Below are 17,221 nucleotides of genomic sequence, written 5' to 3' on the forward strand. Positions count from 1 at the left end.
CGGCCCGAGACATTCGCGCTGCCGGGGCCGTTCTGGCGTAGGATTCAACACGCTGTTCCGCTATGCGGCATGGCACCGCCAGTCTCCGGACTCAGTTTATTTTCGGGGGAAAAAAATTATCCGAAGAGGAAAAGCCAAAAGCCGAAAAATAAAAAATAAATGTTATCAAAAAATAAAAAAGCGGGCAAAAAATAAAAGGGGTGCAACACGAGGACTTCCCAGGGGGTCACCCATCCTAGTACTACTCTCGCCCAAGCACGCTTAACTGCGGAGTTCTGATAGGATCCGGTGCATTAGTGCTGGTATGATCGCACCCATGACATGCCCTTCGAAACTCCCTTTTATGACAAAGCAGCAGACCTCGACGGCCCGAGACATTCGCGCTGCCGAGGCCGTTCTGGCGTAGGATTCAATGCGCTGTTCCGCTATGCGGCATGGCACCGCGAGTCTCCGGACTCAGTTTATTTTCGAGGGAAAAAAATTATCCGAAGAGGAAAAGCCAAAAGCCAAAAAATTAAAAATAAATGTTATCAAAAAAGAAAAAAGCGGGCAAAAAATAAAAGTGGTGCAACACGAGGACTTCCCAGGGGGTCACCCATCCTAGTACTACTCTCGCCCAAGCACGCTTAACTGCGGAGTTCTGATGGGATCCGGTGCATTAGTCCTGGTATGATCGCACCCATGATATGCCCTTCGAAACTCCCTTTTATGACAAAGCAGCAGACCTCGACGGCCCGAGACATTCGCGCTGCCGGGGCCGTTCTGGCGTAGGATTCAACGCGCTGGTCCCGCTATGCGGCATGGCACCGCCAGTCTCCGGACCCAGTTTATTGTCGGGGGAAAAAAATTATCCGAAGAGGAAAAGCCAAAAGCCAAAAAATTAAAAATAAATATTATCAAAAAATAAAAAAGCGGGCAAAAAATAAAAAGGGTGCAACATGAGGACTTCCCAGGGGGTCACCCATCCTAGTACTACTCTCGCCCAAGCACGCTTAACTGCGGAGTTCTGATAGGATCCGGTGCATTAGTGCTGGTATGATCGCACCCAAGACATGCCCTTCGAAACTCCCTTTTATGACAAAGTAGCAGACCTCGACGGCCCGAGACATTCGCGCTGCCGGGGCCGTTCTGGCGTAGGATTCAACACGCTGTTTCGCTATGCGGCATGGCACCGCCAGTCTCCGGACTCAGTTTATTTTCGAGGGAAAAAAATTATCCGAAGAGGAAAAGCCAAAAGCCGAAAAATAAAAAATAAATGTTATCAAAAAATAAAAAAGCGGGCAAAAAATAAAAGGGGTGCAACACGAGGACTTTCCAGGGGGTCACCCATCCTAGTACTACTCTCGCCCAAGCACGCTTAACTGCGGAGTTCTGATGGGATCCGGTGCATTAGTGCTGGTATGATCGCACCCATGACATGCCCTTCGAAACTCCCTTTTATGACAAAGCAGCAGACCTCGACGGCCCGAGACATTCGCGCTGCCGAGGCCGTTCTGGCGTAGGATTCAATGCGCTGTTCCGCTATGCGGCATGGCACCGCGAGTCTCCGGACTCAGTTTATTTTCGAGGGAAAAAAATTATCCGAAGAGGAAAAGCCAAAAGCCAAAAAATTAAAAATAAATGTTATCAAAAAAGAAAAAAGCGGGCAAAAAATAAAAGGGGTGCAACACGAGGACTTCCCAGGGGGTCACCCATCCTAGTACTACTCTCGCCCAAGCACGCTTAACTGCGGAGTTCTGATGGGATCCGGTGCATTAGTGCTGGTATGATCGCACCCATGATATGCCCTTCGAAACTCCCATTTATGACAAAGCAGCAGACCTCGACGGCCCGAGACATTCGCGCTGCCGGGGCCGTTCTGGCGTAGGATTGAACGTGCTGGTCCCGCTATGCGGCGTGGCACCGCCAGTCTCCGGACCCAGTTTATTGTCGGGGGAAAAAAATTATCCGAAGAGGAAAAGCCAAAAGCCAAAAAATTAAAAATAAATATTATCAAAAAATAAAAAAGCGGGCAAAAAATAAAAAGGGTGCAACATGAGGACTTCCCAGGGGGTCACCCATCCTAGTACTACTCTCGCCCAAGCACGCTTAACTGCGGAGTTCTGATAGGATCCGGTGCATTAGTGCTGGTATGATCGCACCCAAGACATGCCCTTCGAAACTCCCTTTTATGACAAAGTAGAAGACCTCGACGGCCCGAGACATTCGCGCTGCCGGGGCCGTTCTGGCGTAGGATTCAACACGCTGTTCCGCTATGCGGCATGGCACCGCCAGTCTTCGGACTCAGTTTATTTTCGGGGGAAAAAAATTATCCGAAGAGGAAAAGCCAAAAGCCGAAAAATAAAAAATAAATGTTATCAAAAAATAAAAAAGCGGGCAAAAAATAAAAGGGGTGCAACACGAGGACTTCCCAGGGGGTCACCCATCCTAGTACTACTCTCGCCCAAGCACGCTTAACTGCGGAGTTCTGATGGGATCCGGTGCATTAGTGCTGGTATGATCGCACCCATGACACGCCCTTCGAAACTCCCTTTTATGACAAAGCAGCAGACCTCGACGGTCCGAGACATTCGCGCTGCCGGGGCCGTTCTGGCGTAGGATTCAACGCGCTGTTCCGCTATGCGGCATGGCACCGCCAGTCTCCGGACTCAGTTTATTTTCGGGGGAAAAAAATTATCCGAAGAGGAAAAGCCAAAAGCCGAAAAATAAAAAATAAATGTTATCAAAAAATAAAAAAGCGGGCAAAAAATAAAAGGGGTGCAACACGAGGACTTCCCAGGGGGTCACCCATCCTAGTACTACTCTCGCCCAAGCACGCTTAACTGCGGAGTTCTGATGGGATCCGGTGCATTAGTGCTGGTATGATCGCACCCATGACATGCCCTTCGAAACACCCTTTTATAACAAAGCAGCTGACCTCGACGGCCCGAGACATTCGCGCTGCCGGGGCCGTTCTGGCGTAGGATTCAACGCGCTGTTCCGCTATGCGGCATGGCACCGCCAGTCTCCGGACTCAGTTTATTTTCGGGGGGAAAAAATTATCCGAAGAGGAAAAGCCAAAAGCCAAAAAATTAAAAATAAATATTATCAAAAAATAAAAAAGCGGGCAAAAAATAAAAAGGGTGCAACACGAGGACTTCCCAGGGGGTCACCCATCCTAGTACTTCTCTCGCCCAAGCACGCCTAACTGCGGAGTTATGATGGGATCCGGTGCATTAGTGCTGGTATGATCGCACCCATGACATGCCCTTCGAAACTCCCTTTTATGACAAAGCAGCAGACCGCGACGGCCCGAGACATTCGTGCTGCCAGGGCCGTTCTGGCGTAGGATTCAACGCGCTGTTCCGCTATGCGGCATGGCACCGCGAGTCTCCGGACTCAGTTTATTTTCGGGGGAAAAAAATTATCCGAAGAGGAAAAGCCAAAAGCCGAAAAATTAAAAATAAATATTATCAAAAAATAAAAAAGCGGGCAAAAAATAAGAGGGGTGCAACACGAGGACTTCCCAGGGGGTCACCCATCCTAGTACTACTCTCGCCCAAGCACGCTTAACTGCGGAGTTCTGATGGGATCCGGTGCATTAGTGCTGGTATGATCGCACCCATGACATGCCCATCGAAACTCCCTTTTATGACAAAGCAGCAGACCTCGACGGCCCGAGACATTCGCGCCGCCGGGGCCGTTCTGGCGTAGGATTCAACGCGCTATTCCCGCTATGCGGCATGGCACCGCCAGTCTCCGGACTCAGTTTATTTTCGGGGGAAAAAAATTATCCGAAGAGGAAAAGCCAAAAGCCGAAAAATTAAAAATAAATATTATCAAAAAATAAAAAAGTGGAGAAAAAAATAAAAAGGGTGCAACACGAGGACTTCCCAGGGGGTCACCCATCCTAGTACTACTCTCGCCCAAGCACGCTTAACTGCGGAGTTCTGATGGGATCCGGAGCATTAGTGCTGGTATGATCGCACCCATGACATGCCCTTCGAAACTCCCTTTTATGACAAAGCAGCAGACCTCGACGGCCCGAGACATTCGCGCTGCCGGGGCCGTTCTGGCGTAGGATTCAACGCGCTGTTCCGCTATGCGGCATGGCACCGCAAGTCTCCGGACTCAGTTTATTTTCGGGGGAAAAAAATTATCCGAAGAGGAAAAGCCAAAAGCCGAAAAATTAAAAATAAATATTATCAAAAAATAAAAAAGCGGGCAAAAAATAAAAGGGGTGCAACACGAGGACTTCCCAGGGGGTCACCCATCCTAATACTACTCTGGCCCAAGCACGCTTAACTGCGGAGTTCTGATGGGATCCGGTGCATTAGTGCTGGTATGATCGCACCCATGACATGCCCATCGAAACACCTTTTTATGACAAAGCAGCAGACCTCGACGGCCCGAGACATTCGCGCTGCCGGGGCCGTTCTGGCGTAGGATTCAATGCGCTGTTCCGCTATGCGGCATGGCACCGCGAGTCTCCGGACTCAGTTTATTTTCGAGGGAAAAAAATTATCCGAAGAGGAAAAGCCAAAAGCCAAAAAATTAAAAATAAATGTTATCAAAAAAGAAAAAAGCGGGCAAAAAATAAAAGGGGTGCAACACGAGGACTTCCCAGGGGGTCACCCATCCTAGTACTACTCTCGCCCAAGCACGCTTAACTGCGGAGTTCTGATGGGATCCGGTGCATTAGTGCTGGTATGATCGCACCCATGATATGCCCTTCGAAACTCCCTTTTATGACAAAGCAGCAGACCTCGACGGCCCGAGACATTCGCGCTGCCGGGGCCGTTCTGGCGTAGGATTCAACGCGCTGGTCCCGCTATGCGGCATGGCACCGCCAGTCTCCGGACCCAGTTTATTGTCGGGGGAAAAAAATTATCCGAAGAGGAAAAGCCAAAAGCCAAAAAATTAAAAATAAATATTATCAAAAAATAAAAAAGCGGGCAAAAAATAAAAAGGGTGCAACATGAGGACTTCCCAGGGGGTCACCCATCCTAGTACTACTCTCGCCCAAGCACGCTTAACTGCGGAGTTCTGATAGGATCCGGTGCATTAGTGCTGGTATGATCGCACCCAAGACATGCCCTTCGAAACTCCCTTATATGACAAAGTAGCAGACCTCGACGGCCCGAGACATTCGCGCTGCCGGGGCCGTTCTGGCGTAGGATTCAACACGCTGTTCCGCTATGCGGCATGGCACCGCCAGTCTCCGGACTCAGTTTATTTTCGGGGGAAAAAAATTATCCGAAGAGGAAAAGCCAAAAGCCGAAAAATAAAAAATAAATGTTATCAAAAAATAAAAAAGCGGGCAAAAAATAAAAGGGGTGCAACACGAGGACTTCCCAGGGGGTCACCCATCCTAGTACTACTCTCGCCCAAGCACGCTTAACTGCGGAGTTCTGATGGGATCCGGTGCATTAGTGCTGGTATGATCGCACCCATGACATGCCCTTCGAAACTCCCTTTTATGACAAAGCAGCAGACCTCGACGGCCCGAGACATTCGCGCTGCCGAGGCCGTTCTGGCGTAGGATTCAATGCGCTGTTCCGCTATGCGGCATGGCACCGCGAGTCTCCGGACTCAGTTTATTTTTGAGGGAAAAAAATTATCCGAAGAGGAAAAGCCAAAAGCCAAAAAATTAAAAATAAATGTTATCAAAAAAGAAAAAAGCGGGCAAAAAATAAAAGGGGTGCAACACGAGGACTTCCCAGGGGGTCACCCATCCTAGTACTACTCTCGCCCAAGCACGCTTAACTGCGGAGTTCTGATGGGATCCGGTGCATTAGTGCTGGTATGATCGCACCCATGATATGCCCTTCGAAACTCCCTTTTATGACAAAGCAGCAGACCTCGACGGCCCGAGACATTCGCGCTGCCGGGGCCGTTCTGGCGTAGGATTCAACGCGCTGGTCCCGCTATGCGGCATGGCACCGCCAGTCTCCGGACCCAGTTTATTGTCGGGGGAAAAAAATTATCCGAAGAGGAAAAGCCAAAAGCCAAAAAATTAAAAATAAATATTATCAAAAAATAAAAAAGCGGGCAAAAAATAAAAAGGGTGCAACATGAGGACTTCCCAGGGGGTCACCCATCCTAGTACTACTCTCGCCCAAGCACGCTTAACTGCGGAGTTCTGATAGGATCCGGTGCATTAGTGCTGGTATGATCGCACCCAAGACATGCCCTTCGAAACTCCCTTTTATGACAAAGTAGCAGACCTCGACGGCCCGAGACATTCGCGCTGCCGGGGCCGTTCTGGCGTAGGATTCAACACGCTGTTCCGCTATGCGGCATGGCACCGCCAGTCTCCGGACTCAGTTTATTTTCGGAGGAAAAAAATTATCCGAAGAGGAAAAGCCAAAAGCCGAAAAATAAAAAATAAATGTTATCAAAAAATAAAAAAGCGGGCAAAAAATAAAAGGGGTGCAACACGAGGACTTCCCAGGGGGTCACCCATCCTAGTACTACTCTCGCCCAAGCACGCTTAACTGCGGAGTTCTGATGGGATCCGGTGCATTAGTGCTGGTATGATCGCACCCATGACATGCCCTTCGAAACTCCCTTTTATGACAAAGCAGCAGACCTCGACGGCCCGAGACATTCGCGCTGCCGAGGCCGTTCTGGCGTAGGATTCAATGCGCTGTTCCGCTATGCGGCATGGCACCGCGAGTCTCCGGACTCAGTTTATTTTCGAGGGAAAAAAATTATCCAAAGAGGAAAAGCCAAAAGCCAAAAAATTAAAAATAAATGTTATCAAAAAAGAAAAAAGCGGGCAAAAAATAAAAGGGGTGCAACACGAGGACTTCCCAGGGGTTCACCCATCCTAGTACTACTCTCGCCCAAGCACGCTTAACTGCGGAGTTCTGATGGGATCCGGTGCATTAGTGCTGGTATGATCGCACCCATGATATGCCCTTCGAAACTCCCTTTTATGACAAAGCAGCAGACCTCGACGGCCCGAGACATTCGCGCTGCCGGGGCCGTTCTGGCGTAGGATTCAACGCGCTGGTCCCGCTATGCGGCATGGCACCGCCAGTCTCCGGACCCAGTTTATTGTCGGGGGAAAAAAATTATCCGAAGAGGAAAAGCCAAAAGCCAAAAAATTAAAAATAAATATTATCAAAAAATAAAAAAGCGGGCAAAAAATAAAAAGGGTGCAACATGAGGACTTCCCAGGGGGTCACCCATCCTAGTACTACTCTCGCCCAAGCACGCTTAACTGCGGAGTTCTGATAGGATCCGGTGCATTAGTGCTGGTATGATCGCACCCAAGACATGCCCTTCGAAACTCCCTTATATGACAAAGTAGCAGACCTCGACGGCCCGAGACATTCGCGCTGCCGGGGCCGTTCTGGCGTAGGATTCAACACGCTGTTCCGCTATGCGGCATGGCACCGCCAGTCTCCGGACTCAGTTTATTTTCGGGGGAAAAAAATTATCCGAAGAGGAAAAGCCAAAAGCCGAAAAATAAAAAATAAATGTTATCAAAAAATAAAAAAGCGGGCAAAAAATAAAAGGGGTGCAACACGAGGACTTCCCAGGGGGTCACCCATCCTAGTACTACTCTCGCCCAAGCACGCTTAACTGCGGAGTTCTGATGGGATCCGGTGCATTAGTGCTGGTATGATCGCACCCATGACATGCCCTTCGAAACTCCCTTTTATGACAAAGCAGCAGACCTCGACGGCCCGAGACATTCGCGCTGCCGAGGCCGTTCTGGCGTAGGATTCAATGCGCTGTTCCGCTATGCGGCATGGCACCGCGAGTCTCCGGACTCAGTTTATTTTTGAGGGAAAAAAATTATCCGAAGAGGAAAAGCCAAAAGCCAAAAAATTAAAAATAAATGTTATCAAAAAAGAAAAAAGCGGGCAAAAAATAAAAGGGGTGCAACACGAGGACTTCCCAGGGGGTCACCCATCCTAGTACTACTCTCGCCCAAGCACGCTTAACTGCGGAGTTCTGATGGGATCCGGTGCATTAGTGCTGGTATGATCGCACCCATGATATGCCCTTCGAAACTCCCTTTTATGACAAAGCAGCAGACCTCGACGGCCCGAGACATTCGCGCTGCCGGGGCCGTTCTGGCGTAGGATTCAACGCGCTGGTCCCGCTATGCGGCATGGCACCGCCAGTCTCCGGACCCAGTTTATTGTCGGGGGAAAAAAATTATCCGAAGAGGAAAAGCCAAAAGCCAAAAAATTAAAAATAAATATTATCAAAAAATAAAAAAGCGGGCAAAAAATAAAAAGGGTGCAACATGAGGACTTCCCAGGGGGTCACCCATCCTAGTACTACTCTCGCCCAAGCACGCTTAACTGCGGAGTTCTGATAGGATCCGGTGCATTAGTGCTGGTATGATCGCACCCAAGACATGCCCTTCGAAACTCCCTTATATGACAAAGTAGCAGACCTCGACGGCCCGAGACATTCGCGCTGCCGGGGCCGTTCTGGCGTAGGATTCAACACGCTGTTCCGCTATGCGGCATGGCACCGCCAGTCTCCGGACTCAGTTTATTTTCGGGGGAAAAAAATTATCCGAAGAGGAAAAGCCAAAAGCCGAAAAATAAAAAATAAATGTTATCAAAAAATAAAAAAGCGGGCAAAAAATAAAAGGGGTGCAACACGAGGACTTCCCAGGGGGTCACCCATCCTAGTACTACTCTCGCCCAAGCACGCTTAACTGCGGAGTTCTGATGGGATCCGGTGCATTAGTGCTGGTATGATCGCACCCATGACATGCCCTTCGAAACTCCCTTTTATGACAAAGCAGCAGACCTCGACGGCCCGAGATATTCGCGCTGCCGAGGCCGTTCTGGCGTAGGATTCAATGCGCTGTTCCGCTATGCGGCATGGCACCGCGAGTCTCCGGACTCAGTTTATTTTCGAGGGAAAAAAATTATCCGAAGAGGAAAAGCCAAAAGCCAAAAAATTAAAAATAAATGTTATCAAAAAAGAAAAAAGCGGGCAAAAAATAAAAGGGGTGCAACACGAGGACTTCCCAGGGGGTCACCCATCCTAGTACTACTCTCGCCCAAGCACGCTTAACTGCGGAGTTCTGATGGGATCCGGTGCATTAGTGCTGGTATGATCGCACCCATGATATGCCCTTCGAAACTCCCTTTTATGACAAAGCAGCAGACCTCGACGGCCCGAGACATTCGCGCTGCCGGGGCCGTTCTGGCGTAGGATTCAACGCGCTGGTCCTGCTTTGCGGCATGGCACCGCCAGTCTCCGGACCCAGTTTATTGTCGGGGGAAAAAAATTATCCGAAGAGGAAAAGCCAAAAGCCAAAAAATTAAAAATAAATATTATCAAAAAATAAAAAAGCGGGCAAAAAATAAAAAGGGTGCAACATGAGGACTTCCCAGGGGGTCACCCATCCTAGTACTACTCTCGCCCAAGCACGCTTAACTGCGGAGTTCAGATAGGATCCGGTGCATTAGTGCTGGTATGATCGCACCCAAGACATGCCCTTCGAAACTCCCTTTTATGACAAAGTAGCAGACCTCGACGGCTCGGGACATTCGCGCTGCCGGGGCCGTTCTGGCGTAGGATTCAACACGCTGTTCCGCTATGCGGCATGGCACCGCCAGTCTCCGGACTCAGTTTATTTTCGGAGGAAAAAAATTATCCGAAGAGGAAAAGCCAAAAGCCGAAAAATAAAAAATAAATGTTATCAAAAAATAAAAAAGCGGGCAAAAAATAAAAGGGGTGCAACACGAGGACTTCCCAGGGGGTCACCCATCCTAGTACTACTCTCGCCCAAGCACGCTTAACTGCGGAGTTCTGATGGGATCCGGTGCATTAGTGCTGGTATGATCGCACCCATGACATGCCCTTCGAAACTCCCTTTTATGACAAAGCAGCAGACCTCGACGGCCCGAGACATTCGCGCTGCCGAGGCCGTTCTGGCGTAGGATTCAATGCGCTGTTCCGCTATGCGGCATGGCACCGCGAGTCTCCGGACTCAGTTTATTTTCGAGGGAAAAAAATTATCCGAAGAGGAAAAGCCAAAAGCCAAAAAATTAAAAATAAATGTTATCAAAAAAGAAAAAAGCGGGCAAAAAATAAAAGGGGTGCAACACGAGGACTTCCCAGGGGGTCACCCATCCTAGTACTACTCTCGCCCAAGCACGCTTAACTGCGGAGTTCTGATGGGATCCGGTGCATTAGTGCTGGTATGATCGCACCCATGATATGCCCTTCGAAACTCCCTTTTATGACAAAGCAGCAGACCTCGACGGCCCGAGACATTCGCGCTGCCGGGGCCGTTCTGGCGTAGGATTCAACGCGCTGGTCCCGCTATGCGGCATGGCACCGCCAGTCTCCGGACCCAGTTTATTGTCGGGGGAAAAAAATTATCCGAAGAGGAAAAGCCAAAAGCCAAAAAATTAAAAATAAATATTATCAAAAAATAAAAAAGCGGGCAAAAAATAAAAAGGGTGCAACATGAGGACTTCCCAGGGGGTCACCCATCCTAGTACTACTCTCGCCCAAGCACGCTTAACTGCGGAGTTCTGATAGGATCCGGTGCATTAGTGCTGGTATGATCGCACCCAAGACATGCCCTTCGAAACTCCCTTATATGACAAAGTAGCAGACCTCGACGGCCCGAGACATTCGCGCTGCCGGGGCCGTTCTGGCGTAGGATTCAACACGCTGTTCCGCTATGCGGCATGGCACCGCCAGTCTCCGGACTCAGTTTATTTTCGGGGGAAAAAAATTATCCGAAGAGGAAAAGCCAAAAGCCGAAAAATAAAAAATAAATGTTATCAAAAAATAAAAAAGCGGGCAAAAAATAAAAGGGGTGCAACACGAGGACTTCCCAGGGGGTCACCCATCCTAGTACTACTCTCGCCCAAGCACGCTTAACTGCGGAGTTCTGATGGGATCCGGTGCATTAGTGCTGGTATGATCGCACCCATGACATGCCCTTCGAAACTCCCTTTTATGACAAAGCAGCAGACCTCGACGGCCCGAGATATTCGCGCTGCCGAGGCCGTTCTGGCGTAGGATTCAATGCGCTGTTCCGCTATGCGGCATGGCACCGCGAGTCTCCGGACTCAGTTTATTTTCGAGGGAAAAAAATTATCCGAAGAGGAAAAGCCAAAAGCCAAAAAATTAAAAATAAATGTTATCAAAAAAGAAAAAAGCGGGCAAAAAATAAAAGGGGTGCAACACGAGGACTTCCCAGGGGGTCACCCATCCTAGTACTACTCTCGCCCAAGCACGCTTAACTGCGGAGTTCTGATGGGATCCGGTGCATTAGTGCTGGTATGATCGCACCCATGATATGCCCTTCGAAACTCCCTTTTATGACAAAGCAGCAGACCTCGACGGCCCGAGACATTCGCGCTGCCGGGGCCGTTCTGGCGTAGGATTCAACGCGCTGGTCCTGCTTTGCGGCATGGCACCGCCAGTCTCCGGACCCAGTTTATTGTCGGGGGAAAAAAATTATCCGAAGAGGAAAAGCCAAAAGCCAAAAAATTAAAAATAAATATTATCAAAAAATAAAAAAGCGGGCAAAAAATAAAAAGGGTGCAACATGAGGACTTCCCAGGGGGTCACCCATCCTAGTACTACTCTCGCCCAAGCACGCTTAACTGCGGAGTTCTGATGGGATCCGGTGCATTAGTGCTGGTATGATCGCACCCATGACATGCCCTTCGAAACTCCCTTTTATGACAAAGCAGCAGACCTCGACGGCCCGAGATATTCGCGCTGCCGAGGCCGTTCTGGCGTAGGATTCAATGCGCTGTTCCGCTATGCGGCATGGCACCGCGAGTCTCCGGACTCAGTTTATTTTCGAGGGAAAAAAATTATCCGAAGAGGAAAAGCCAAAAGCCAAAAAATTAAAAATAAATGTTATCAAAAAAGAAAAAAGCGGGCAAAAAATAAAAGGGGTGCAACACGAGGACTTCCCAGGGGGTCACCCATCCTAGTACTACTCTCGCCCAAGCACGCTTAACTGCGGAGTTCTGATGGGATCCGGTGCATTAGTGCTGGTATGATCGCACCCATGATATGCCCTTCGAAACTCCCTTTTATGACAAAGCAGCAGACCTCGACGGCCCGAGACATTCGCGCTGCCGGGGCCGTTCTGGCGTAGGATTCAACGCGCTGGTCCTGCTTTGCGGCATGGCACCGCCAGTCTCCGGACCCAGTTTATTGTCGGGGGAAAAAAATTATCCGAAGAGGAAAAGCCAAAAGCCAAAAAATTAAAAATAAATATTATCAAAAAATAAAAAAGCGGGCAAAAAATAAAAAGGGTGCAACATGAGGACTTCCCAGGGGGTCACCCATCCTAGTACTACTCTCGCCCAAGCACGCTTAACTGCGGAGTTCAGATAGGATCCGGTGCATTAGTGCTGGTATGATCGCACCCAAGACATGCCCTTCGAAACTCCCTTTTATGACAAAGTAGCAGACCTCGACGGCTCGGGACATTCGCGCTGCCGGGGCCGTTCTGGCGTAGGATTCAACACGCTGTTCCGCTATGCGGCATGGCACCGCCAGTCTCCGGACTCAGTTTATTTTCGGAGGAAAAAAATTATCCGAAGAGGAAAAGCCAAAAGCCGAAAAATAAAAAATAAATTTTATCAAAAAATAAAAAAGCGGGCAAAAAATAAAAGGGGTGCAACACGAGGACTTCCCAGGGGGTCACCCATCCTAGTACTACTCTCGCCCAAGCACGCTTAACTGCGGAGTTCTGATGGGATCCGGTGCATTAGTGCTGGTATGATCGCACCCATGACATGCCCTTCGAAACTCCCTTTTATGACAAAGCAGCAGACCTCGACGGCCCGAGACATTCGCGCTGCCGAGGCCGTTCTGGCGTAGGATTCAATGCGCTGTTCCGCTATGCGGCATGGCACCGCGAGTCTCCGGACTCAGTTTATTTTCGAGGGAAAAAAATTATCCGAAGAGGAAAAGCCAAAAGCCAAAAAATTAAAAATAAATGTTATCAAAAAAGAAAAAAGCGGGCAAAAAATAAAAGGGGTGCAACACGAGGACTTCCCAGGGGGTCACCCATCCTAGTACTACTCTCGCCCAAGCACGCTTAACTGCGGAGTTCTGATGGGATCCGGTGCATTAGTGCTGGTATGATCGCACCCATGATATGCCCTTCGAAACTCCCTTTTATGACAAAGCAGCAGACCTCGACGGCCCGAGACATTCGCGCTGCCGGGGCCGTTCTGGCGTAGGATTCAACGCGCTGGTCCCGCTATGCGGCATGGCACCGCCAGTCTCCGGACCCAGTTTATTGTCGGGGGAAAAAAATTATCCGAAGAGGAAAAGCCAAAAGCCAAAAAATTAAAAATAAATATTATCAAAAAATAAAAAAGCGGGCAAAAAATAAAAAGGGTGCAACATGAGGACTTCCCAGGGGGTCACCCATCCTAGTACTACTCTCGCCCAAGCACGCTTAACTGCGGAGTTCTGATAGGATCCGGTGCATTAGTGCTGGTATGATCGCACCCAAGACATGCCCTTCGAAACTCCCTTATATGACAAAGTAGCAGACCTCGACGGCCCGAGACATTCGCGCTGCCGGGGCCGTTCTGGCGTAGGATTCAACACGCTGTTCCGCTATGCGGCATGGCACCGCCAGTCTCCGGACTCAGTTTATTTTCGGGGGAAAAAAATTATCCGAAGAGGAAAAGCCAAAAGCCGAAAAATAAAAAATAAATGTTATCAAAAAATAAAAAAGCGGGCAAAAAATAAAAGGGGTGCAACACGAGGACTTCCCAGGGGGTCACCCATCCTAGTACTACTCTCGCCCAAGCACGCTTAACTGCGGAGTTCTGATGGGATCCGGTGCATTAGTGCTGGTATGATCGCACCCATGACATGCCCTTCGAAACTCCCTTTTATGACAAAGCAGCAGACCTCGACGGCCCGAGATATTCGCGCTGCCGAGGCCGTTCTGGCGTAGGATTCAATGCGCTGTTCCGCTATGCGGCATGGCACCGCGAGTCTCCGGACTCAGTTTATTTTCGAGGGAAAAAAATTATCCGAAGAGGAAAAGCCAAAAGCCAAAAAATTAAAAATAAATGTTATCAAAAAAGAAAAAAGCGGGCAAAAAATAAAAGGGGTGCAACACGAGGACTTCCCAGGGGGTCACCCATCCTAGTACTACTCTCGCCCAAGCACGCTTAACTGCGGAGTTCTGATGGGATCCGGTGCATTAGTGCTGGTATGATCGCACCCATGATATGCCCTTCGAAACTCCCTTTTATGACAAAGCAGCAGACCTCGACGGCCCGAGACATTCGCGCTGCCGGGGCCGTTCTGGCGTAGGATTCAACGCGCTGGTCCTGCTTTGCGGCATGGCACCGCCAGTCTCCGGACCCAGTTTATTGTCGGGGGAAAAAAATTATCCGAAGAGGAAAAGCCAAAAGCCAAAAAATTAAAAATAAATATTATCAAAAAATAAAAAAGCGGGCAAAAAATAAAAAGGGTGCAACATGAGGACTTCCCAGGGGGTCACCCATCCTAGTACTACTCTCGCCCAAGCACGCTTAACTGCGGAGTTCAGATAGGATCCGGTGCATTAGTGCTGGTATGATCGCACCCAAGACATGCCCTTCGAAACTCCCTTTTATGACAAAGTAGCAGACCTCGACGGCTCGGGACATTCGCGCTGCCGGGGCCGTTCTGGCGTAGGATTCAACACGCTGTTCCGCTATGCGGCATGGCACCGCCAGTCTCCGGACTCAGTTTATTTTCGGAGGAAAAAAATTATCCGAAGAGGAAAAGCCAAAAGCCGAAAAATAAAAAATAAATGTTATCAAAAAATAAAAAAGCGGGCAAAAAATAAAAGGGGTGCAACACGAGGACTTCCCAGGGGGTCACCCATCCTAGTACTACTCTCGCCCAAGCACGCTTAACTGCGGAGTTCTGATGGGATCCGGTGCATTAGTGCTGGTATGATCGCACCCATGACATGCCCTTCGAAACTCCCTTTTATGACAAAGCAGCAGACCTCGACGGCCCGAGACATTCGCGCTGCCGAGGCCGTTCTGGCGTAGGATTCAATGCGCTGTTCCGCTATGCGGCATGGCACCGCGAGTCTCCGGACTCAGTTTATTTTCGAGGGAAAAAAATTATCCGAAGAGGAAAAGCCAAAAGCCAAAAAATTAAAAATAAATGTTATCAAAAAAGAAAAAAGCGGGCAAAAAATAAAAGGGGTGCAACATGAGGACTTCCCAGGGGGTCACCCATCCTAGTACTACTCTCGCCCAAGCACGCTTAACTGCGGAGTTCTGATGGGATCCGGTGCATTAGTGCTGGTATGATCGCACCCATGATATGCCCTTCGAAACTCCCTTTTATGACAAAGCAGCAGACCTCGACGGCCCGAGACATTCGCGCTGCCGGGGCCGTTCTGGCGTAGGATTCAACGCGCTGGTCCCGCTATGCGGCATGGCACCGCCAGTCTCCGGACCCAGTTTATTGTCGGGGGAAAAAAATTATCCGAAGAGGAAAAGCCAAAAGCCAAAAAATTAAAAATAAATATTATCAAAAAATAAAAAAGCGGGCAAAAAATAAAAAGGGTGCAACATGAGGACTTCCCAGGGGGTCACCCATCCTAGTACTACTCTCGCCCAAGCACGCTTAACTGCGGAGTTCTGATAGGATCCGGTGCATTAGTGCTGGTATGATCGCACCCAAGACATGCCCTTCGAAACTCCCTTATATGACAAAGTAGCAGACCTCGACGGCCCGAGACATTCGCGCTGCCGGGGCCGTTCTGGCGTAGGATTCAACACGCTGTTCCGCTATGCGGCATGGCACCGCCAGTCTCCGGACTCAGTTTATTTTCGGGGGAAAAAAATTATCCGAAGAGGAAAAGCCAAAAGCCGAAAAATAAAAAATAAATGTTATCAAAAAATAAAAAAGCGGGCAAAAAATAAAAGGGGTGCAACACGAGGACTTCCCAGGGGGTCACCCATCCTAGTACTAGTCTCGCCCAAGCACGCTTAACTGCGGAGTTCTGATGGGATCCGGTGCATTAGTGCTGGTATGATCGCACCCATGACATGCCTTTCGAAACTCCCTTTTATGACAAAGCAGCAGACCTCGACGGCCCGAGACATTCGCGCTGCCGGGGCCGTTCTGGCGTAGGATTCAACGCGCTGTTCCGCTATGCGGCATGGCACCGCCAGTCTCCGGACTCAGTTTATTTTCGGGGGAAAAAAATTATCCGAAGAGGAAAAGCCAAAAGCCGAAAAATAAAAAATAAATGTTATCAAAAAATAAAAAAGCGGGCAAAAAATAAAAGGGGTGCAACACGAGGACTTCCCAGGGGGTCACCCATCCTAGTACTACTCTCGCCCAAGCACGCTTAACTGCGGAGTTCTGATGGGATCCGGTGCATTAGTGCTGGTATGATCGCACCCATGACATGCCTTTCGAAACTCCCTTTTATGACAAAGCAGCAGACCTCGACGGCCCGAGACATTCGCGCTGCCGGGGCCGTTCTGGCGTAGGATTCAACGCGCTGTTCCGCTATGCGGCATGGCACCGCCAGTCTACGGACTCAGTTTATTTTCGGGGGAAAAAAATTATCCGAAGAGGAAAAGCCAAAAGCCGAAAAATAAAAAATAAATGTTATCAAAAAATAAAAAAGCGGGCAAAAAATAAAAGGGGTGCAACACGAGGACTTCCCAGGGGGTCACCCATCCTAGTACTACTCTCGCCCAAGCACGCTTAACTGCGGAGTTCTGATGGGATCCGGTGCATTAGTGCTGGTATGATCGCACCCATGACATGCCTTTCGAAACTCCCTTTTATGACAAAGCAGCAGACCTCGACGGCCCGAGACATTCGCGCTGCCGGGGCCGTTCTGGCGTAGGATTCAACGCGCTGTTCCGCTATGCGGCATGGCACCGCCAGTCTCCGGACTCAGTTTATTTTCGGGGGAAAAAAATTATCCGAAGAGGAAAAGCCAAAAGCCGAAAAATAAAAAATAAATGTTATCAAAAAATAAAAAAGCGGGCAAAAAATAAAAGGGGTGCAACACGAGGACTTCCCAGGGGGTCACCCATCCTAGTACTACTCTCGCCCAAGCACGCTTAACTGCGGAGTTCTGATGGGATCCGGTGCATTAGTGCTGGTATGATCGCACCCATGACATGCCCTTCGAAACTCCCTTTTATGACAAAGCAGCGGACCTCGACGGCCCGAGACATTCGCGCTGCCGGGGCCGTTCTGGCGTAGAATTTAACGC

The 17,221-nt window shown here is 49.4% G+C and overlaps 46 non-coding genes and 1 pseudogene across 46 annotated transcripts; all 47 read right to left on the minus strand.

Annotated features, from left to right (window-relative positions):
- Positions 1 to 197: 197 nt before the first annotated feature.
- On the minus strand, positions 198 to 316 carry LOC149762513 (5S ribosomal RNA). Its single transcript, XR_016403179.1, has one exon. It is a non-coding gene; the product is annotated as a 5S ribosomal RNA (ribosomal RNA).
- Positions 317 to 562: 246 nt separating this feature from the next.
- On the minus strand, positions 563 to 681 carry LOC149762514 (5S ribosomal RNA). Its single transcript, XR_016405403.1, has one exon. It is a non-coding gene; the product is annotated as a 5S ribosomal RNA (ribosomal RNA).
- Positions 682 to 928: 247 nt separating this feature from the next.
- On the minus strand, positions 929 to 1,047 carry LOC149762515 (5S ribosomal RNA). The gene has a single exon (XR_016407413.1). It is a non-coding gene; the product is annotated as a 5S ribosomal RNA (ribosomal RNA).
- A 246-nt stretch (positions 1,048 to 1,293) lies between these two features.
- LOC149762516 (5S ribosomal RNA) lies at positions 1,294 to 1,412 on the minus strand. Its single transcript, XR_016403126.1, has one exon. It is a non-coding gene; the product is annotated as a 5S ribosomal RNA (ribosomal RNA).
- Positions 1,413 to 1,658: 246 nt separating this feature from the next.
- LOC149762517 (5S ribosomal RNA) lies at positions 1,659 to 1,777 on the minus strand. The gene has a single exon (XR_016410341.1). It is a non-coding gene; the product is annotated as a 5S ribosomal RNA (ribosomal RNA).
- Positions 1,778 to 2,024: 247 nt separating this feature from the next.
- LOC149762518 (5S ribosomal RNA) lies at positions 2,025 to 2,143 on the minus strand. Its single transcript, XR_016407414.1, has one exon. It is a non-coding gene; the product is annotated as a 5S ribosomal RNA (ribosomal RNA).
- A 246-nt stretch (positions 2,144 to 2,389) lies between these two features.
- LOC149762519 (5S ribosomal RNA) lies at positions 2,390 to 2,508 on the minus strand. Its single transcript, XR_016410342.1, has one exon. It is a non-coding gene; the product is annotated as a 5S ribosomal RNA (ribosomal RNA).
- A 246-nt stretch (positions 2,509 to 2,754) lies between these two features.
- Positions 2,755 to 2,873, minus strand: LOC149762520 (5S ribosomal RNA). The gene has a single exon (XR_016410343.1). It is a non-coding gene; the product is annotated as a 5S ribosomal RNA (ribosomal RNA).
- Positions 2,874 to 3,119: 246 nt separating this feature from the next.
- LOC149762521 (5S ribosomal RNA) lies at positions 3,120 to 3,238 on the minus strand (annotated as a pseudogene).
- A 246-nt stretch (positions 3,239 to 3,484) lies between these two features.
- On the minus strand, positions 3,485 to 3,603 carry LOC149762522 (5S ribosomal RNA). The gene has a single exon (XR_016410345.1). It is a non-coding gene; the product is annotated as a 5S ribosomal RNA (ribosomal RNA).
- A 248-nt stretch (positions 3,604 to 3,851) lies between these two features.
- Positions 3,852 to 3,970, minus strand: LOC149762523 (5S ribosomal RNA). Its single transcript, XR_016401351.1, has one exon. It is a non-coding gene; the product is annotated as a 5S ribosomal RNA (ribosomal RNA).
- Positions 3,971 to 4,216: 246 nt separating this feature from the next.
- On the minus strand, positions 4,217 to 4,335 carry LOC149762524 (5S ribosomal RNA). The gene has a single exon (XR_016406230.1). It is a non-coding gene; the product is annotated as a 5S ribosomal RNA (ribosomal RNA).
- A 246-nt stretch (positions 4,336 to 4,581) lies between these two features.
- Positions 4,582 to 4,700, minus strand: LOC149762525 (5S ribosomal RNA). The gene has a single exon (XR_016410346.1). It is a non-coding gene; the product is annotated as a 5S ribosomal RNA (ribosomal RNA).
- A 247-nt stretch (positions 4,701 to 4,947) lies between these two features.
- LOC149762526 (5S ribosomal RNA) lies at positions 4,948 to 5,066 on the minus strand. The gene has a single exon (XR_016407415.1). It is a non-coding gene; the product is annotated as a 5S ribosomal RNA (ribosomal RNA).
- Positions 5,067 to 5,312: 246 nt separating this feature from the next.
- On the minus strand, positions 5,313 to 5,431 carry LOC149762527 (5S ribosomal RNA). Its single transcript, XR_016410347.1, has one exon. It is a non-coding gene; the product is annotated as a 5S ribosomal RNA (ribosomal RNA).
- A 246-nt stretch (positions 5,432 to 5,677) lies between these two features.
- Positions 5,678 to 5,796, minus strand: LOC149762528 (5S ribosomal RNA). The gene has a single exon (XR_016410348.1). It is a non-coding gene; the product is annotated as a 5S ribosomal RNA (ribosomal RNA).
- Positions 5,797 to 6,043: 247 nt separating this feature from the next.
- LOC149762529 (5S ribosomal RNA) lies at positions 6,044 to 6,162 on the minus strand. The gene has a single exon (XR_016407416.1). It is a non-coding gene; the product is annotated as a 5S ribosomal RNA (ribosomal RNA).
- A 246-nt stretch (positions 6,163 to 6,408) lies between these two features.
- LOC149762530 (5S ribosomal RNA) lies at positions 6,409 to 6,527 on the minus strand. Its single transcript, XR_016410349.1, has one exon. It is a non-coding gene; the product is annotated as a 5S ribosomal RNA (ribosomal RNA).
- Positions 6,528 to 6,773: 246 nt separating this feature from the next.
- LOC149762531 (5S ribosomal RNA) lies at positions 6,774 to 6,892 on the minus strand. The gene has a single exon (XR_016404937.1). It is a non-coding gene; the product is annotated as a 5S ribosomal RNA (ribosomal RNA).
- Positions 6,893 to 7,139: 247 nt separating this feature from the next.
- Positions 7,140 to 7,258, minus strand: LOC149762532 (5S ribosomal RNA). The gene has a single exon (XR_016407417.1). It is a non-coding gene; the product is annotated as a 5S ribosomal RNA (ribosomal RNA).
- Positions 7,259 to 7,504: 246 nt separating this feature from the next.
- Positions 7,505 to 7,623, minus strand: LOC149762533 (5S ribosomal RNA). The gene has a single exon (XR_016410350.1). It is a non-coding gene; the product is annotated as a 5S ribosomal RNA (ribosomal RNA).
- Positions 7,624 to 7,869: 246 nt separating this feature from the next.
- On the minus strand, positions 7,870 to 7,988 carry LOC149762534 (5S ribosomal RNA). Its single transcript, XR_016410351.1, has one exon. It is a non-coding gene; the product is annotated as a 5S ribosomal RNA (ribosomal RNA).
- A 247-nt stretch (positions 7,989 to 8,235) lies between these two features.
- Positions 8,236 to 8,354, minus strand: LOC149762535 (5S ribosomal RNA). The gene has a single exon (XR_016407419.1). It is a non-coding gene; the product is annotated as a 5S ribosomal RNA (ribosomal RNA).
- A 246-nt stretch (positions 8,355 to 8,600) lies between these two features.
- On the minus strand, positions 8,601 to 8,719 carry LOC149762536 (5S ribosomal RNA). The gene has a single exon (XR_016410352.1). It is a non-coding gene; the product is annotated as a 5S ribosomal RNA (ribosomal RNA).
- Positions 8,720 to 8,965: 246 nt separating this feature from the next.
- On the minus strand, positions 8,966 to 9,084 carry LOC149762537 (5S ribosomal RNA). Its single transcript, XR_016410353.1, has one exon. It is a non-coding gene; the product is annotated as a 5S ribosomal RNA (ribosomal RNA).
- Positions 9,085 to 9,331: 247 nt separating this feature from the next.
- On the minus strand, positions 9,332 to 9,450 carry LOC149762538 (5S ribosomal RNA). Its single transcript, XR_016407116.1, has one exon. It is a non-coding gene; the product is annotated as a 5S ribosomal RNA (ribosomal RNA).
- A 246-nt stretch (positions 9,451 to 9,696) lies between these two features.
- Positions 9,697 to 9,815, minus strand: LOC149762539 (5S ribosomal RNA). Its single transcript, XR_016410354.1, has one exon. It is a non-coding gene; the product is annotated as a 5S ribosomal RNA (ribosomal RNA).
- Positions 9,816 to 10,061: 246 nt separating this feature from the next.
- Positions 10,062 to 10,180, minus strand: LOC149762540 (5S ribosomal RNA). Its single transcript, XR_016410356.1, has one exon. It is a non-coding gene; the product is annotated as a 5S ribosomal RNA (ribosomal RNA).
- A 247-nt stretch (positions 10,181 to 10,427) lies between these two features.
- LOC149762541 (5S ribosomal RNA) lies at positions 10,428 to 10,546 on the minus strand. Its single transcript, XR_016407420.1, has one exon. It is a non-coding gene; the product is annotated as a 5S ribosomal RNA (ribosomal RNA).
- Positions 10,547 to 10,792: 246 nt separating this feature from the next.
- Positions 10,793 to 10,911, minus strand: LOC149762542 (5S ribosomal RNA). Its single transcript, XR_016410357.1, has one exon. It is a non-coding gene; the product is annotated as a 5S ribosomal RNA (ribosomal RNA).
- A 246-nt stretch (positions 10,912 to 11,157) lies between these two features.
- On the minus strand, positions 11,158 to 11,276 carry LOC149762543 (5S ribosomal RNA). The gene has a single exon (XR_016410358.1). It is a non-coding gene; the product is annotated as a 5S ribosomal RNA (ribosomal RNA).
- Positions 11,277 to 11,523: 247 nt separating this feature from the next.
- LOC149762544 (5S ribosomal RNA) lies at positions 11,524 to 11,642 on the minus strand. The gene has a single exon (XR_016404180.1). It is a non-coding gene; the product is annotated as a 5S ribosomal RNA (ribosomal RNA).
- A 246-nt stretch (positions 11,643 to 11,888) lies between these two features.
- LOC149762545 (5S ribosomal RNA) lies at positions 11,889 to 12,007 on the minus strand. The gene has a single exon (XR_016410359.1). It is a non-coding gene; the product is annotated as a 5S ribosomal RNA (ribosomal RNA).
- A 247-nt stretch (positions 12,008 to 12,254) lies between these two features.
- LOC149762546 (5S ribosomal RNA) lies at positions 12,255 to 12,373 on the minus strand. The gene has a single exon (XR_016407117.1). It is a non-coding gene; the product is annotated as a 5S ribosomal RNA (ribosomal RNA).
- Positions 12,374 to 12,619: 246 nt separating this feature from the next.
- On the minus strand, positions 12,620 to 12,738 carry LOC149762547 (5S ribosomal RNA). Its single transcript, XR_016410360.1, has one exon. It is a non-coding gene; the product is annotated as a 5S ribosomal RNA (ribosomal RNA).
- Positions 12,739 to 12,984: 246 nt separating this feature from the next.
- LOC149762548 (5S ribosomal RNA) lies at positions 12,985 to 13,103 on the minus strand. Its single transcript, XR_016410362.1, has one exon. It is a non-coding gene; the product is annotated as a 5S ribosomal RNA (ribosomal RNA).
- Positions 13,104 to 13,350: 247 nt separating this feature from the next.
- Positions 13,351 to 13,469, minus strand: LOC149762549 (5S ribosomal RNA). Its single transcript, XR_016407421.1, has one exon. It is a non-coding gene; the product is annotated as a 5S ribosomal RNA (ribosomal RNA).
- A 246-nt stretch (positions 13,470 to 13,715) lies between these two features.
- LOC149762550 (5S ribosomal RNA) lies at positions 13,716 to 13,834 on the minus strand. The gene has a single exon (XR_016410363.1). It is a non-coding gene; the product is annotated as a 5S ribosomal RNA (ribosomal RNA).
- Positions 13,835 to 14,080: 246 nt separating this feature from the next.
- LOC149762551 (5S ribosomal RNA) lies at positions 14,081 to 14,199 on the minus strand. The gene has a single exon (XR_016410364.1). It is a non-coding gene; the product is annotated as a 5S ribosomal RNA (ribosomal RNA).
- A 247-nt stretch (positions 14,200 to 14,446) lies between these two features.
- On the minus strand, positions 14,447 to 14,565 carry LOC149762552 (5S ribosomal RNA). Its single transcript, XR_016407118.1, has one exon. It is a non-coding gene; the product is annotated as a 5S ribosomal RNA (ribosomal RNA).
- Positions 14,566 to 14,811: 246 nt separating this feature from the next.
- Positions 14,812 to 14,930, minus strand: LOC149762553 (5S ribosomal RNA). Its single transcript, XR_016410365.1, has one exon. It is a non-coding gene; the product is annotated as a 5S ribosomal RNA (ribosomal RNA).
- Positions 14,931 to 15,176: 246 nt separating this feature from the next.
- LOC149762554 (5S ribosomal RNA) lies at positions 15,177 to 15,295 on the minus strand. Its single transcript, XR_016403987.1, has one exon. It is a non-coding gene; the product is annotated as a 5S ribosomal RNA (ribosomal RNA).
- Positions 15,296 to 15,542: 247 nt separating this feature from the next.
- Positions 15,543 to 15,661, minus strand: LOC149762555 (5S ribosomal RNA). Its single transcript, XR_016407423.1, has one exon. It is a non-coding gene; the product is annotated as a 5S ribosomal RNA (ribosomal RNA).
- Positions 15,662 to 15,907: 246 nt separating this feature from the next.
- On the minus strand, positions 15,908 to 16,026 carry LOC149762556 (5S ribosomal RNA). The gene has a single exon (XR_016400796.1). It is a non-coding gene; the product is annotated as a 5S ribosomal RNA (ribosomal RNA).
- Positions 16,027 to 16,272: 246 nt separating this feature from the next.
- Positions 16,273 to 16,391, minus strand: LOC149762557 (5S ribosomal RNA). Its single transcript, XR_016410366.1, has one exon. It is a non-coding gene; the product is annotated as a 5S ribosomal RNA (ribosomal RNA).
- A 246-nt stretch (positions 16,392 to 16,637) lies between these two features.
- On the minus strand, positions 16,638 to 16,756 carry LOC149762558 (5S ribosomal RNA). Its single transcript, XR_016410368.1, has one exon. It is a non-coding gene; the product is annotated as a 5S ribosomal RNA (ribosomal RNA).
- A 246-nt stretch (positions 16,757 to 17,002) lies between these two features.
- On the minus strand, positions 17,003 to 17,121 carry LOC149762559 (5S ribosomal RNA). Its single transcript, XR_016410369.1, has one exon. It is a non-coding gene; the product is annotated as a 5S ribosomal RNA (ribosomal RNA).
- Positions 17,122 to 17,221: the final 100 nt, after the last annotated feature.

Source organism: Phoenix dactylifera, chromosome 4, assembly GCF_051530095.1.
Source record: "Phoenix dactylifera cultivar Ajwa chromosome 4, Ajwa_hap1_PhDact_Kaust_v1.1, whole genome shotgun sequence".
In the NCBI taxonomy this organism is placed as follows: domain Eukaryota; kingdom Viridiplantae; phylum Streptophyta; class Magnoliopsida; order Arecales; family Arecaceae; genus Phoenix; species Phoenix dactylifera.